Source organism: Pyrus communis, chromosome 3, assembly GCF_041283825.1.
Source record: "Pyrus communis isolate YQ-2024b chromosome 3, ASM4128382v1, whole genome shotgun sequence".
NCBI lineage: Eukaryota > Viridiplantae > Streptophyta > Magnoliopsida > Rosales > Rosaceae > Pyrus > Pyrus communis.
In genome coordinates, this window is record NC_142567.1 from 26,170,208 (window position 1) to 26,186,089 (window position 15,882).

At 34.3% G+C, this 15,882-nt stretch overlaps 1 pseudogene; it reads right to left on the minus strand.

The window, feature by feature from the left end:
- Window positions 1-11,181: 11,181 nt before the first annotated feature.
- On the minus strand, window positions 11,182-11,595 carry LOC148698223 (serine/threonine-protein kinase-like protein At3g51990 pseudogene; annotated as a pseudogene).
- Window positions 11,596-15,882: the final 4,287 nt, after the last annotated feature.

Below are 15,882 nucleotides of genomic sequence, written 5' to 3' on the forward strand. Positions count from 1 at the left end.
GGGAATGATCAACTCGATACAAAAGGTACAGAACAAAACAGAGAGAAAAAACAGAGATGACACAAGATTGTATTGCACCAAGCAGGGAAATCATAGGTGTAGGGTATCCTTTCCCTACTTGGTGTAATCATAGGTGCAAATGATACTCTCCACCTATAAAAGGGAAGGATCAACTTCTCTAAGTGCAGGCAATCTTGAATCCTTGGAGAAATCATCCTTTTAGGGTTTCAACAGTTCCTTTAGGTTTCCTCAACCAATAGAAACATCCTTATAACTTTAGGAAACCTAGATTATCCATCCTCCATGACCATGCAGCCGTGCAAGTTCTCTTTCATGCTAAATTGATAAACTTCAAGCTTCTACACCACGCCTTGCTTAGGCAAGTCATTATTTGCCTAATCACGCTATCTTTGAGTCATTGATCTAACCAATATACTTCATAAGACACGCTAATTCTTTCAAGGTATCCTAGATCTTCGTATGCAAACGAACCATGAAAAGCAAAAGGGTGTTCACCAAAGCTCAAGTCCAACTTGGCCTAAAAGTCCCCAACAAGGAGCAATTAACTTTTCCACCCCTAATTAACTATTATTAGCGGTGTAGAATCTTTTATGTCTGTATGCTCGTTTTTTGATAATGAGTAAAATAGACACATTATGAAGGTAAAATGTAGAAACAAGAACTTCAGAAAACACTAATTCTATGTTGTTGGAAGTTAAACTGTTAAAGTATACATGCATAAGAGCATTTCTAACAACCTAATTAAACTAGCTTGCTTATCTATTTAACTAAAAAAACAGAAAAATTATAGCTCAAAGAGATTACCCATCAGGCTCGCTACTGACTTTATGAACAAGCACTTGCTATATTTAGTGAAGAGGAAAGAAAAATTAACTAAGCATAAAAATTATAAATGCATTGCACGCTCCTGCTGTACTCCCTCTTTCAAAGTTGTCGTTAGACGGCGGAGAGCCATGAGTTCTTACTTCTAAGCATTTGTCTAACCATTGACTTCATTCCTCATGTGCAGAGGGACATGCACACTTCACAGACTGATTAGCTTAAATCACATATGTTAAAAAAATTAGACGCGATTAACTGCTTTCTTGTCATATAATTTAAACAATATATTAGAGTGTTCGGTATTCTAGACAGATGCAAATATGAGGTTGATATTCAAGTAAAGACTGAGCAAGATCAAAAAATTCACTCACTGTCACACACACGGTAATCTGGCCAAGGGAACATTTTTCTGAAATCCCATTTACCAAAAACAAATAAATAACCCCAACGTGAAACATTGTACCGGTCATTTGTCATTTTCACTCTCACAGTTTCACTATTGGAGTTGGATTCTCTTTCCCTTTTTTTTTTTTATTTTTTTTTATTTCCTTCCTTTTTTTTTCCTCTTATTTGAATGATCACGGTTAAGTTATTTTAACATCTTATATTAATTTTTTATATAAAGAGAAAGACAAATGGAAAATATGAAAAGAGAGAATGGAATGAGATGAGAAGAAGAGATGAGAGAATTCTAGTCCCTCACTCTCACCCTTCTTTATATATATATATATATATATATATATATATATATATATATATATATATATATATATAATATGTAATATTTTTCTGGGAATGGTTGCAGAGCTCACATTTAATATATTGTCATGTATTAGACCCGGTAGTTTCTAATACGACAAGAAAATAACGGGTTTCAGATCAACACAATAACTAATGGGTATACACACAGGTAACACGTGGGTAATCCGTTTTGACCCGTTAAGAAAAAAATTATTTTGATAATTTTAAAGTTTAATTACTAAAAGATTTATTATAAAATATAATAGCCATATTAATATATACAAAGTTAAAATAAACTAGTATAGTATTTGTATAGACAAGAACTAAGAAGACATACATACAAGTATGAAAAATATGAAAGAATATATAAAAAATCGTGATTCATCATTATTCCTCCACGAGTAGATAATGGCTACACTTATATTATTGTTTAGATTTTTAAAATCCTCCAAACCCTCATGAATAATGTTTTTTATTTGAGGGAAAAATTAATAAAATTAATAATAATTATTTTAGAAGTGTAAAAAATGTAAAAAAAATATATACAATCACTCATAGTGACAAGCTTTACAACTTTCATGATGGGGTCAGCTTCGAAATCCAACACTATAATCCATAAACCTTAAATTTATATTTAACCGTCGATTGTCATTTACGCTTTATTCTTCTTACTGAATTTCATTTTTTTAATTTTCTTTTCTGAAAACATGAACATCTAATGGATGTAAGAAGATGAACGGTTTAGATCTTTGATATCACATTTCGATATTTACGGTTAACTAAAATATGAGTCGATGTCATGTAGTTTGTAGAAACTTTATAAACATCAAGCAATATTTCCACTAACCGTAAAACTCTGAATATAATATTAACGATCCAAACCGTTCATCTTCCTGCATCCTCTAATAGATCATGTTTTCTAAAAAGAAAATTTGAAAAAACAAAATTTGATGAGAACAATGAAGCGTAAATGTAAACAACAATCAACGGTTAAATTTTGATCTATGATTTATATGATTATAGTGGCGAATTTCAAAGTTAAGTTCTTCATGAAAGTTGTAAGGCTTGTCATTATGAGCGTTTATATATTTTTTATACCTCTACATTAATTATAAAATTATTAAAGACTTTACTTAAATAACAGCCGTAAGATAAATGAAAGTAAATTTGTACTGTTGGATTCTATTTCACTTATATTATTAGAATTTTTTGGACGAAAAAACCCCTCCTCTATTCCAATATTTTCCAATTTCACCATTTGATCAATTTAGGTAAGTGAAAATATACTTAAAAGAAAAATGCGTTTTTATGTTTTGGATGTGACAATATGGTATGTTTATACTTATTTAGTATTATGTTTTTCATTTGATTATTTATTGGTTTAAAATATATTTTCTTTAACGGGTAACGGGTCGGGTAATTTTACCCATTTATTTTAACGGGTGTTACACGACACGACCCGTTAAGATATCGGGTGTGACACGAAAACGATACGAACACGGAAAACACGACACGAATGTCAAGTCTACCATGTATCGATCTCTCGTTGTTTTATAAACTGTCTAAATTCACACGATTCCTTTTCTAACTCAGAAAATTTAAATAAAAAATAGACTCTTGTGATTATAAAAAGCTCATGAATGACGCAATGTTAAATAGCATCGAGAGAGGATCCTCGTTAGATCCTCTTTGTAAGGATTTCGGGGATTCTCTAATCAGATCCATTCATTGTATATTGTGCGGTCAGTTTTTGTCAGGTACTGTTTATATTCAATTTTAAATAAAAAAATTACAACATAAAATATGATGAATGAATGTGATTGAAAGATCTCCATAATCCTCCTGCTTAATAGCATCAACTATACATAAAGAAAATCTTATCAAAATAAAACATAAAAATGCTCTCTATACCTTTTTTCTGCTTAAAAAAATTAAACGAACAGTAATTTAATTGATTAAGAAGTTTCACTTCATAATATTTGATATCTCTAGATTTTGATTTCTTTCGCTCTCTCCATCTAATGCGTTTGTATAAAAAAGGTTCGAACGAAATTAGAATTGGGTGCAATCATACTGTTTAATCTCAATCAACTTTTTCTTTTATGTTTTAAGGCAGAAAGTATAAAAAAGACATAATGCCTTTTCTTTTATGTCTGCAAATTAACAAATGTCTGAAAGATATGCTTTTTCTTTTATGTGATCTGAAAAGTATATATGCCTGAAACAATTGGGAAAAAAACCAAATTATGTACACGCATGATCTAAAGATGTATTGATGCTCTGTGTATACTGATTATTTATGTTTAGTCCTACACATTTTTCTATTAATTATACTTAATTGCACACCTTCTAATCAGTATCTCTTCCATATGTGACAAACCAAAGATGCTATTACTGGATATTATTTTGGCTTTTTAGTCAAAATGGTCCATGAGATTTGTATAACTCATCACCTTTGTCTCTGAGATTTGAAATCAATAGAAGTGGTCCCTGAGATTGTCCACAATCAATCATTTTGATCATTCCATGAAACATTATGTTAAATAATGATCAAAATAACAAAAATACCCTTAGTTCAATAAACAATAGGCCAAAATGATTTGACAAAAATTGAGGGTATTTTTGTCATTTTATTCTTATTTAATGGATATTTTTTCACGGAATGATCAAAATGATTGATGGTGGAAAATCTCAGGGACCACTCTATTGATTTCAAATCTCGAGAGCCAAAGTGAATAGTTATACAAATCTCAAAGACTATTTTGCTAAAAAACCTATTATTTTTCCATTTAATTTTCAAATTTGGGATCACACCCTCCCATCGCTTCAGCTTTTAATTTTGGTATATGGGGCTTTGGTGATGGACAAGGATTATCTCCCCTCTTTTTTTTCTTTCCTTTTTGTTTGAACGCTCAAGATTTCATCTTTATAGAAAGAGAAATATATTAAAAAAAGTAGAGAATAGGGATTGTGTGCTCTAATTTTCTTTTCTTGGCCAAAAAACAAAAAGAAAAAGAGATCCTAGCATATGCCTTCTTAATAAATTAAATGTCAATAAAGGTTTTCTACAAAAAAAAAAAAAAAAAAGGTGATAGGAAGTGGATTTTTTCGTATGCAATTTGAACATATAAATTTAATTTTAGTGGTTGTAGGATTCTTTATTGTTGGATTCTTTTTCGCGACTATTTTTTTTATGCATGTTATACATTAGAGCACAAAATAATTTTTGGCTTGTAAAAGTATATTATGTGTAACCGATCTAATAAAGGTAGCGTTTCACCTGTACAAGCATTCTATTAAAAACGTGTGGTAGAATATAATACAAATAATGTGGTTTCTCTGGCTTTTTGGTCAAACAGACGTACCATATTTCCTTTTATATATAAAATACACCACACCATCTATACTATTATTTTCTTAATACGTTCTCATTGTATAAAATTCTAGTGCCGGCACTAACCTTGATTAACCTACTCAAATTGCAAAATAATTTCTATGATCCGTAAAAATATATTTAAAAAAAAATACCTCTGTTTACATACGCGACCAATAATTCTTTGGGTTTTATGAAGTTAATACATGACTGATAAACTCATGTATTTTAATTTACTTGTTCTATGGTTTCAAAAAATACAAAAATAAAAACACACTTTCGGTTGCATGGGGCATCCAACCTTATTGGTGCTAAGATGAAGGAAGGCATGTCCAAGTTCCCATAATCTAGATCATCTCCTGATCTCGAATTCTGGAGCCGACAAACCGAGTAATTCAGATCTCTTATTTTAAATTTTACGATCCCATTAGTCCATTTTGCTGGCCCACACAAAAATCAAAAGTCTAATCTCTCTCTTCCTCTTTTAAACGGTTCGAATTATGCAGTCCATCAACTTTGGACAACAAAATCCGAAGAGGATCTCTTTTGAAGAACGTAATAGAAAAAGTTTATTCTGATCTGAATATCTTCTGACTTTTCTATCTCTTTTCTTCTACATCATGAAACCTCGATGCTCTATCTTTATTGATATATGTTGCGAGAGCCACACAGCCACGTTGTAGTGAAGCATTCATCCAACCCTCTCGCTCAAATGTGGCGATTCTTCCCACACCATCACCCATTGCTCACTTCTGAGAAAATTTGTGGTTGTCTCTGTTATTATTTAATAGTGGATGAAATGGCAATTTCTGTACAAAATTGGCATTTAGACTCTTTTGAAAGTAAGTCCGGCATTTTCAACAACGCCAGTAATATTTTTGTTATTTTAGCAAGAAAAATTGTTTGTTAGTTTTAGATTATTTTTCGTTATTTTTGAATTAAAATAGCCATACAAGATAGTTTAGTTAGCTTGCTAGAGATGTTATTCTCATACATGCACGTCTCACCTTAAACTTATGTTGCTGCTTTAGCCTATTATAACAAAACATAGCAATGTTCCTAAAAAAAAACTGAACTGAAACAATTTACGCGTGTTAGCGATAACTTGCTTTTGAGATAGTTTGAATAGTAGTTTTATTTTTTAGTGCGCCTGAATGGTATTTGAAGTCTTGTATATTTTTTAGGGTTAATTTCAGTTTACAATCTTGAAGTTTCTTGATTTTCAATATTTGATACATAAAGTTTTTTTCGTCGTAGTGTGTTAATTAAAGTCATAACTTTGGGATACTTTCATATATCCGTTAAGTTTTCTATCAGAACATGCGTTAATTAATGACGTGGTACCCACGTAGACAATGATTAGACATTACGTGTCAATATAGGCCAACGTGGATATTAAATAATAATAATAATAATAATAATAATAAAACTGTTCTCTTCTCCTTCTTCTCTTTCCCGATCTGTTCGTCTCCTCCCTCTTAGGCCTGGCAATTTCTGACACGACCCGATAACCCGACACGACACGACACGAAATTAACAGGTGTTTGGGTCGACACGATAACGAATCGGGTCTTATCGGGTAACCCGATAAGCACCTGTTAAGATAACGGGTTGGGTCGGGTATACACGTGGGTAAACACGATACACGATAAGCAGAATATTATTTTTATAATTTTATAACCCTAAAAAAATACTGTAATAATTATATACATTAATTTTACAATTTTATACCCCTAAAAATTATAATAAATAAATATATATAAAATTAACTATAAAATTTATAATAATTATAATTATTATATATACTATAATAATTATACCCCCAAAATATTAAGTCTATCTATACTAATTATATATATATATATAAATTAAATTTTATAAAAACTATAATGCATATTAATTAATAATTTAATATGCATGAATCATGATCATGCATTTGCCAACTTGCCGCCATTTTGAAAAAAAAAATGGAGGGAAAATGAAAATGTTAAGAAAAGTTGAAAATAAAACAAAAAAGTGAGGGAATTAGGAAAAGATGTTGGAGGGAAAAGTGAAAATGATAAGAAAAAGTTGAAAAGGAAACAAAAAAAAGAGGGAAAAATGAAAATTAATAGAAGTGGTCAGAAATTTTTTTTTTTTTTTAAGTTATTAACTTTTTATCACACACATGACTGTCATGACATATCTCACTATTTTTATAATGACACGTGATGTATGTACTATTCCGTGTACCAGTCAATTATAATTTATACGTACAAAATAAATAGATTTAAATCTACTTAATAAATATATATATATATATACACACACACACACGGAACTTGATTGATGGCATACGAATTCTCCAAAACTAATTTCAACGATTCCAACCGTCAAACTTGTTTGTATATGCTTTGAGATCACATCAACAAAAAATCATAAAAAATAAACATTCAGAGATCAAGTAACGGGACAAAGCTTTTCAACGGTTATAAACGAAAAATCACGATTTAACGGTTATTTTAACTCTGATTTTGATGATTTTTTATAACTACACTCCTTGACCCTATATGAATACAATGAATGAATTCGATCTTCAATTTAAAATATTTACACAAGTGGATACCACAAAATCTTTTGTTATACTTAATGAAAGTATAAATAAACTCTAAGTGTTAGTCAATCTATCGTTTTACGAATTCTCCAAAACTAATTTCAACGATCCAAACCGTCAAAATTGTTTGTATATGCTTGGAGATCACATCAGCAAAAAATCACAAAAAAAAAACATTCAGAGATCAAGTAACGGGACAAAGCTTTTCAACGGTTATAAACGAAAAATCACGATTTAACGGTTATTTTAACTCCGATTTTGATGATTTTTTATAACTACACTCCTTGACCCTATATGAATATAATGAATGAATTCAATCTTCAATTTAAAATATTTACACAAGTGGATACCACAAAATCTTATGTTATACTTAATAAAAGTATAAATAAACTCTAAGTGTTAGTCAATCTATCGTTTTACGAATTCTCCAAAACTAATTTCAACGATCCAAACCGTCAAAATTGTTTGTATATGCTTGGAGATCACAACAGCAAAAAATCACAAAAAAAAAACATTCAAAGATCAAGTAACGGGACAAAGGTTTTCAACGATTATAAACGAAAAATCACGATTTAACGGTTATTTTAACTCCGATTTTGATGATTTTTTATAACTACACTCCTTGACCCTATATGAATACAATGAATGAATTCGATCTTCAATTTAAAATATTTACACAAGTGGATACCGCAAAATCTTATGTTATACTTAATGAAAGTATAAATAAACTCTAAGTGTTAGTCAATCTATCGTTTTACGAATTCTCCAAAACTAATTTCAACGATCCAAACCGTCAAAATTGTTTGTATATGCTTGGAGATCACATCAGCAAAAAATCACAAAAAAAAAACATTCAGAGATCAAGTAACGGGACAAAGGTTTTCAACGGTTATAAACGAAAAATCACGATTTAACGGTTATTTTAACTCCGATTTTGATGATTTTTTATAACTACACTCCTTGACCCTATATGAATACAATGAATGAATTCGATCTTCAATTTAAAATATTTAGACAAGTGGATACCACAAAATCTTATGTTATACTTAATGAAAGTATAAATAAACTCTAAGTGTTAGTCAATCTATCGTTTTACGAATTCTCCAAAACTAATTTCAACGATCCAAACCGTCAAAATTGTTTCTATATGCTTGGAGATCACATCAGCAAAAAATCACAAAAAAAAAAAACATTCAGAGATCAAGTAACGGGACAAATCTTTTCGACGGTTATAAACGAAAAATCAAGATTTAACGGTTATTTTAACTCTGATTTTGATGAATTTTAACAGTTACACTCATTGACCCTATATGAATACAAAGAATGAATTTGATCTTCAATTTAAAATATTTACACTAGTGGAATTTATATACTTAATAAAAGTATGAATCAACTATAATATTAATAATTATATACATTTAATATTTGTAATAGATTAGTAGTGTATGTATTATTTTTTTTATTAGGCTTTCATTTTCGAGTGTAGATATAGTACTTGAACGAGAAATGTTTTAATGTTTTCAAGTAATATTTATGTCGCAATGTGTGGTATGTGCAAATTGTAAAAAAATATATATTTTTCTTAACGGGTCATAACGGGTCGGGTCACTTTAGTGTTGGAACCTTGTTCTCTTTAGTTTTAGGACATTTAAACCTTTCCTAATCCCAATCATGCCATGCATAACACACATCCATTCTAACACATTGTCATTGCACATGCATTTCCTTCATTAGTTAACCCACATGCACTTATCACTTATCATCACCACATATCATATCACTTAATCACTTATCACTTATCATCACCACTTAACCACTTATCATATCATAACCACATATCATATCACTTATCACTTATCACTTAACATAACATCCACCTACTTCACCTACAACATCCACTTCACCTACAACATCCACCTACTTCACCTACAACATCCACCCACTTCACCTACAACATCCACCTACTTCACCTACAACATCCACCTACTTCACCTACAACATCCACCTACTTCACCTACAAATGACATAGCCATATGTTCCCTCCACTACTTCTATAAATACCCTTGCATTCATTCATTCATGGATCTCATTTCATACACAACACATTACAAACACATTCTCCCTTCCCTAGCCGTGAGCTTCCCATCTCTCCCTTATAATCCAAACACCACTCCTCATCCATTTCCATAATTCCCCACTCCATTCCACATACACCTAAAGCCCTAAACATCTCCTTAGACCTTGTGCTACAACAACGAGGAAGAGAAGAGTGCCTAAACGTTTATACAATTCAAGTTTGAGTTGTTGGAATGTTTAGGTGTTTCTTTGATTTCAAAGTTATGAGGAACTAAACCCCCTTTAGCTAGGGGGTGATTCGAAACTATGTTTATATTTGCAATATGAATTGATTAACTTTCGTTGGAATTTCATAAGTTGTGGATTCAATTTGTTTAACCGTTTGATTGATAACTTATTTATGAATGTTTATTAAGAATGCGCGCTTAATTTTCATGCATAAATATGACGCTAGAATATAAGTGAATTTCACCTAATCGTTATGAACTTATATTCACAAGTAGTGGAGGTTGCTTATAAACAATCGCGTTAAATGAATTCTTGGCACTAGTTTCATGCTTTTCATAGTAACGAATGCCTCGTCAACACTTATAGTTTTCATGATACTTAATGATCTTTGATTGTATCTTTATTGTGCTTTTCACGTAAAGGACTTTTGGAGAATGTGGTGAATTGCGTTGCGCTAACCTATCCAATTCATTAACTTAAGGAGAACTTGACGGTTAATTTAAGCAGACCTAATTAACCCGGGGTGTTGAGTTTCATAATTTATCGAAAGACCAACTGAGAATCAATATTGTATGCAAGTGTAACATGTGTGGAGAAGAACCCCTTGACTATTCCATCATCCATTCAAATCCATCACATTCATATTTACATTCTGTTTTAATTGCAATTTGTTCATTTAGTTTAATTTTGTCAAAACCTAAATCCCCCTTTACTTTAATGTCAAATTAGTTAGAAATCAGTTTAGTTTGTGTTTTTAAGAGTTTTGAGTCTTTTGAACTTGTTTGAATCTTTTGGTTTGTTTTAGTGTTTTAAGCATTTAGTTTTGTATTCTTTGAGTCTAGTTTAGTGTTTTAAACTTTATTTTACGTTTTTGAGTCAAATCCAAGTAATTAACAATCCCTCCTAATCCCCGGTCCAGAACGATCCCTACTTGCACATATACTACAATTGATAAAAAGAGGGTTTAATTTGTGTGCGTATAAATCTCGCATCAAATTTTGCCTGTTAAGGACCCGTTAAGATAACGGGTGTGACACGACACGACTCGTTAAGATAACAGGTGTTACACGAAAACGACACGAACACGACAGACACGACCCGTTTGCCAGGCCCTCTTCAACCCCTCCTTTCTCTCTCCCCAGATCAACCTTCACCCACCCTAACCCAAACTATGCCGCCCCCGTCGCTTTCCTCACTGTCATCGCCCAAACCCTAAACCTCTGTGGTCGTTCCTTGAGCACCGTCTCCAACACATCCTCGCTTCTCCAGATCTGAAATGTTCGAAAGGAGACAAGTCGTTGCAAACCCCAGTACTCCACTGAAGACCTCAGTTTCTCACAACCCCCAACCGGGCATTATAATTACCAACAATCAAAACATTTGCAGACTTAAAATCTCTATGAAGTACAGGTGGGCTCGATGAATATAAAATGTCAATTGCCTTAGCAGTTTGCAAAGCTAATTTAATCCTACAACCCCAATTAGGAGGCTGATTCGCACTGGAATGTAAAACATCATACAGCGTACCGTTGCTCATGAACTCCACCACCAAAAGCCTGTCTTTCGAATCATTCGAAAACCCCAAAAGATTGACCAGCCTTGGACTCTGAATCTTGGACAAGATCTCGATCTCGTTGTCGACCTCGTTGGCGGTCTCCGGCCCAGAACACGAGTTGGGTCGGAGAGTCTGGCTGTGAGCTCTGGAGGGTCTTTTGACAGTAAAGAGACGGCCGCGGAGCATAGCTTTGTAGACGTAGCCATGGCTGCCTTTGCCCAAAAGCTTATGGTTGGAGAAGCCATTGGTGGCGGCAACAAGATCACTGTAGTCGAAGTGTTGGATCTTGATGGGCTTTTCTGCGGTGGTGGCGGTGGATTTTTGGACGATGATGTCTCCCAAAACAAACCCCAGCCGTAGAGGTTTAGGGTTTGGGCGATGGCGGTGAGGAAGGCGACGAGGGCGGCGTAGTTTGGGTTAGGGTGGGTGAAGGTTGATCTGTGGAGAAAGAAGGGAGGGGGTGAAGAGGGAGGAGTTGGACAGATCGGGGAAGAGAAGAGGGATGAGAAGAGAGCTTTTTTTTTTCAATATCCACATGGGCCCACGTTAACACGTTATGTTTAATCATTGTTCAAGTAGATGTCATATCATCGATTAATGAAAGTTCTAACGAAAAACTTAACAGATGTATACGTGTCTTAAAATTATGATTTTAGTTATCGCTTTAGAATGAAAAAAATTTCATATATCAAATATTGAAAATCAAAAAAATATTTTTTAATAAGAAAAATTAAATTATTAGAAAAGTCCCCACGGTGCCACGAAAGCATGGCACAAAATTTGACCAATCTTTACAACCGCATTTTGCCTTCCGAAATATACAGAAAAATATATGTTCTGAAAAGTGGCAAGCTGACTTTTGAATACCGGAGAGAAGGGTTTTGAGACACCGTTGATGGAATCAGTGAGAATCTTTGAGTCACCTTCCACCTCCTCTGGAGCAAGCATCCAATAAACCATCAAGCAAAGCCTAACATTTCATGATTAGAGATAGTAGCTACTCATTGGTATTGAATCCCTTGGACCATCTCCAACCTCTCCAACTCTTGGAGTAAAATCTAAAATTTTTAACCCAGAAAATTTAGGTTTTATCGCATAAATAATTTTTCTTCACCAACCCTTCAGGCCTAAGTTTTTTAGCACAAGGTTATTAAAGAATAAATTTGGGCTAATTTTTTTTAAGAAAAATTATGTACACTATCCTAATTTAATCTTATGAACATTTTAACCTAAAAATATTTAGATTCCGATAAATATTGAAAAATCATTAAATTTGAGTGAATTTTGAGTGAAATAATTTTTTTAACCGTTAGATTTAAATTTGGGCTGTTAGATCTTTTTTTTTTATACCGTTGGATTTGATCATATTAGATATCAGCAGTTGAATTCAATGAAATTATAAATATAAAACAAAATAAAAAAAAACAAATATAAATCTGGACTGTTGGATCAGAGAAAAGAACCGTTTGGCTCATTGTTGCGGCCAACAAGAGGAGGACATGCCCACGTGGGTGGGGTCTAGCTGGTGCAGGGCTGGCACGTGCAATTGCGTCTGAACATGGGTCTTGGGCAACTGGGCTTCACATCCCGTTTTTCACTCTCACATGTGGGCTCCACCACTAACCTTGGCCTAAATCTGGCTTTTTTTTTTTTTTTAGTTTTAAGACTTAACCCCATTTTAGAACAAGGGTTGGACTGAAATGGGGGGAATAGAAGAGAAAATTTAGAACTTACTCCAAGGGTTAGAGTTGGTCTTAGTAAAAAGGTCTTGGTCCATTCATTGGCCACAGCTAGAAACCAAAGGGTAGTGGGCAATGGGCGTAGTATGGACAAGTAACCCAGTAGGCTTTCAGGCTTTGGTGGAGAATTGCACATGGCAGGCTGCCTCATGTTCAATTTTTGGAGGTAAGATTTGGCCGAAAGGCCACAACTTGTGACCAAAAGACATGCAAAATTCTCGATGACTGGAATGAGTGATGAGTGTGATGACCACCTTTTTACTCCATCTTTTGATTTTTCTTTCTTTTCTTTTCGTATCACAAACAAATGTACAAGTGCACCATGACCAAGCGTAGAGATCTTTTTTTGTACGTGTTTGCTTACGTGATGAAATACTTTCATGCAACAAGATTGTGAACACGAAAGATTCCTAGAAATAAGAAACCAGAATAACGTGTACAAAATAATATTTTTGTGTTTATGATTTTGGGGTACGATCTCTCTCAAATTTGGTTCTCTGATTCTATCTTCGTAGGGTGTAGGTTTGTGGATGAGTTGTTGATCCAAAGGGCCGTCGGGGCTTGATCTAAGGATGAACAGTTGATGAACGGATCTTCAAGGGGCGTTGGGCTTGATCTTGAAGAATGGGTGTATGGATTTCTTCAAGGGCTTTTGGGCTTGATCTTGAAGGTTGATGGATGAGCAGATCCTCAAGGGTTTTTGGGCTTAGTCTTGAAGAACGATTGGATGTGTGGATTTGTTTGTGCTGTTGATCCAAAGGGCCGTCGGGGCTTGATCTAAGGATGAACAGTTGATGAACGGATCTTCAAGGGGCGTTGGGCTTGATCTTGAAGAATGGGTGTATGGATTTCTTCAAGGGCTTTTGGGCTTGATCTTGAATGTTGATGGATGAGCAGATCTTCAAGGGCTTTTGGGCTTAGTCTTGAAGAACGATTGGATGTGTGGATTTGTTTGTGCTGTTGATCCAAGGGGCCGTTGGGGCTTGATCTTAGGATGAACGATGAACACTTTCTTCAAGGGCCGTCGGGGCTTGATCTTGAATAATGGTTGTGTGGATTTCTTCAAGGGCTTTTGGGCTTGATCTTGAAGGTTGATGGATGAGCGGATCTTCAAGGGCTTTTGGGCTTAATCTTGAAGAACGATTGGATGTGTGGATTTGTTGAGGTTGTTGATCCAAAGGGCCGTTGGGGGCTTATGCTTAGGATGAACGGATGAACACTTTCTTCAAGGGCCGTCGGGGCTTGATCTTGAAAGAGGATTTAACGAAGAACGAAGAGAGCTTTCTTGATCCTTCGGAATTCTTGGGAATTTGGATGGTTGGAAGCTTTGGAGTTTCAAAGCTTCAAGGATTTGGGGAATTCTCTTCTAATTTTGGAGTAGAGAAATGTATTTGTGAATTCCTTGATGCTTGATACCTTGACGGAGAAGCCTATTTATAGGCTTTGAGAATGAATCACCACCACAAAATATTTTTTTCCTTTCCAAGCACCATTGCCTAATTTTCCCACTTAATGCAATATTGAAATTGAAGCCTAATTTCCCACTTAATACCATTTTAAACTTGAAGTGGTCTAACTTATGGCCTAATTTCCCACTTAACACCATTTTAAACTTGAAATGTGTATGCTTTGTCATTGCCCAAATGAGAAAAACTTGCTTTGATCCGTAATGGATTGAAGTGTGCTTGCCTTGTCATTGCCCAACATGAGAAGAAAAACTTGTTTTGATCCTCAATGGATTGAAATGTGCTTACCTTGTCATTGCCCAAATTGAGAAGAAAAAACTTGTTTAATCATCCAAGGGTATTTCTTCCTATTTTGTTGAGTCACATGCCATGTGTATAATTTGTACGACACGTGGCGTATGCCATGTATGCCCTGACATGTCAAAACTTTAATGCGTTGGTGAACATTTGTTTTACTGAAATTTCGATGTCTACAAATGCCCCCACTTCAAGGCGCGTCGTAGACATGTGCTTGTCACGTGTAGAAGATGCGTTTTGAAGTCCCTTAATGTAGATGTCAACCCAAGGGCCGTCGAGGCTTGATCTTGAATTGGGCTGGAAATTTCTTCAAGGGCCATTGAGGCTTGATCTTGAGTTCGACTGGAAGATTTTCTGGTTTCCTCCAATCGTTGATTTTCCACAAGCTTAGTCTTGAACTGGGCTGGAGGATTCTTTTGGTCTCCCCCGAAGGTCTGAACTTACTCCTTTTATCTGGAGTTGAATTTGATTCAAGGGTAGAGAACACTTGATTTTGAATCGGGCTTGTGATTTCTTCAAGGGCCATCGAGGCTTGATCTTGAGTGAAAATAGGACCATGAGCGGTTTCAGGATTCAGACACATGGCAGGCAAGCACGAGGTGGAGGTGATGACCTGTTTCTTTGTTCAATCTTTCCAATTCGTATTGAAGAGGGTTAGAGGATAACTCAGCATATGCAGTCGTTACGTTTGCTGACTATCCACAAGATTGATGTTTCATTGTCACTCGTCTTAGCTGTTCTCCAAGCAGATGTGGTCCCTTCTCTGGAAGTGTATTAACCGTTGAAGATGACTACTCGAGAACAACGCTAGGTAAGCAACCAGGGAATAGATTCCAGGTAATCGGTTCCAGATCGGAAGACTGACTCCAAGTGCCGGCTGATTGCTCTCTTTCACTTTGCCATGTGAGTAATAACAAGGACAAAGGAAAAGACAGGGAAAAAGCATGATATGAGATACCTTTGCTTTCGAA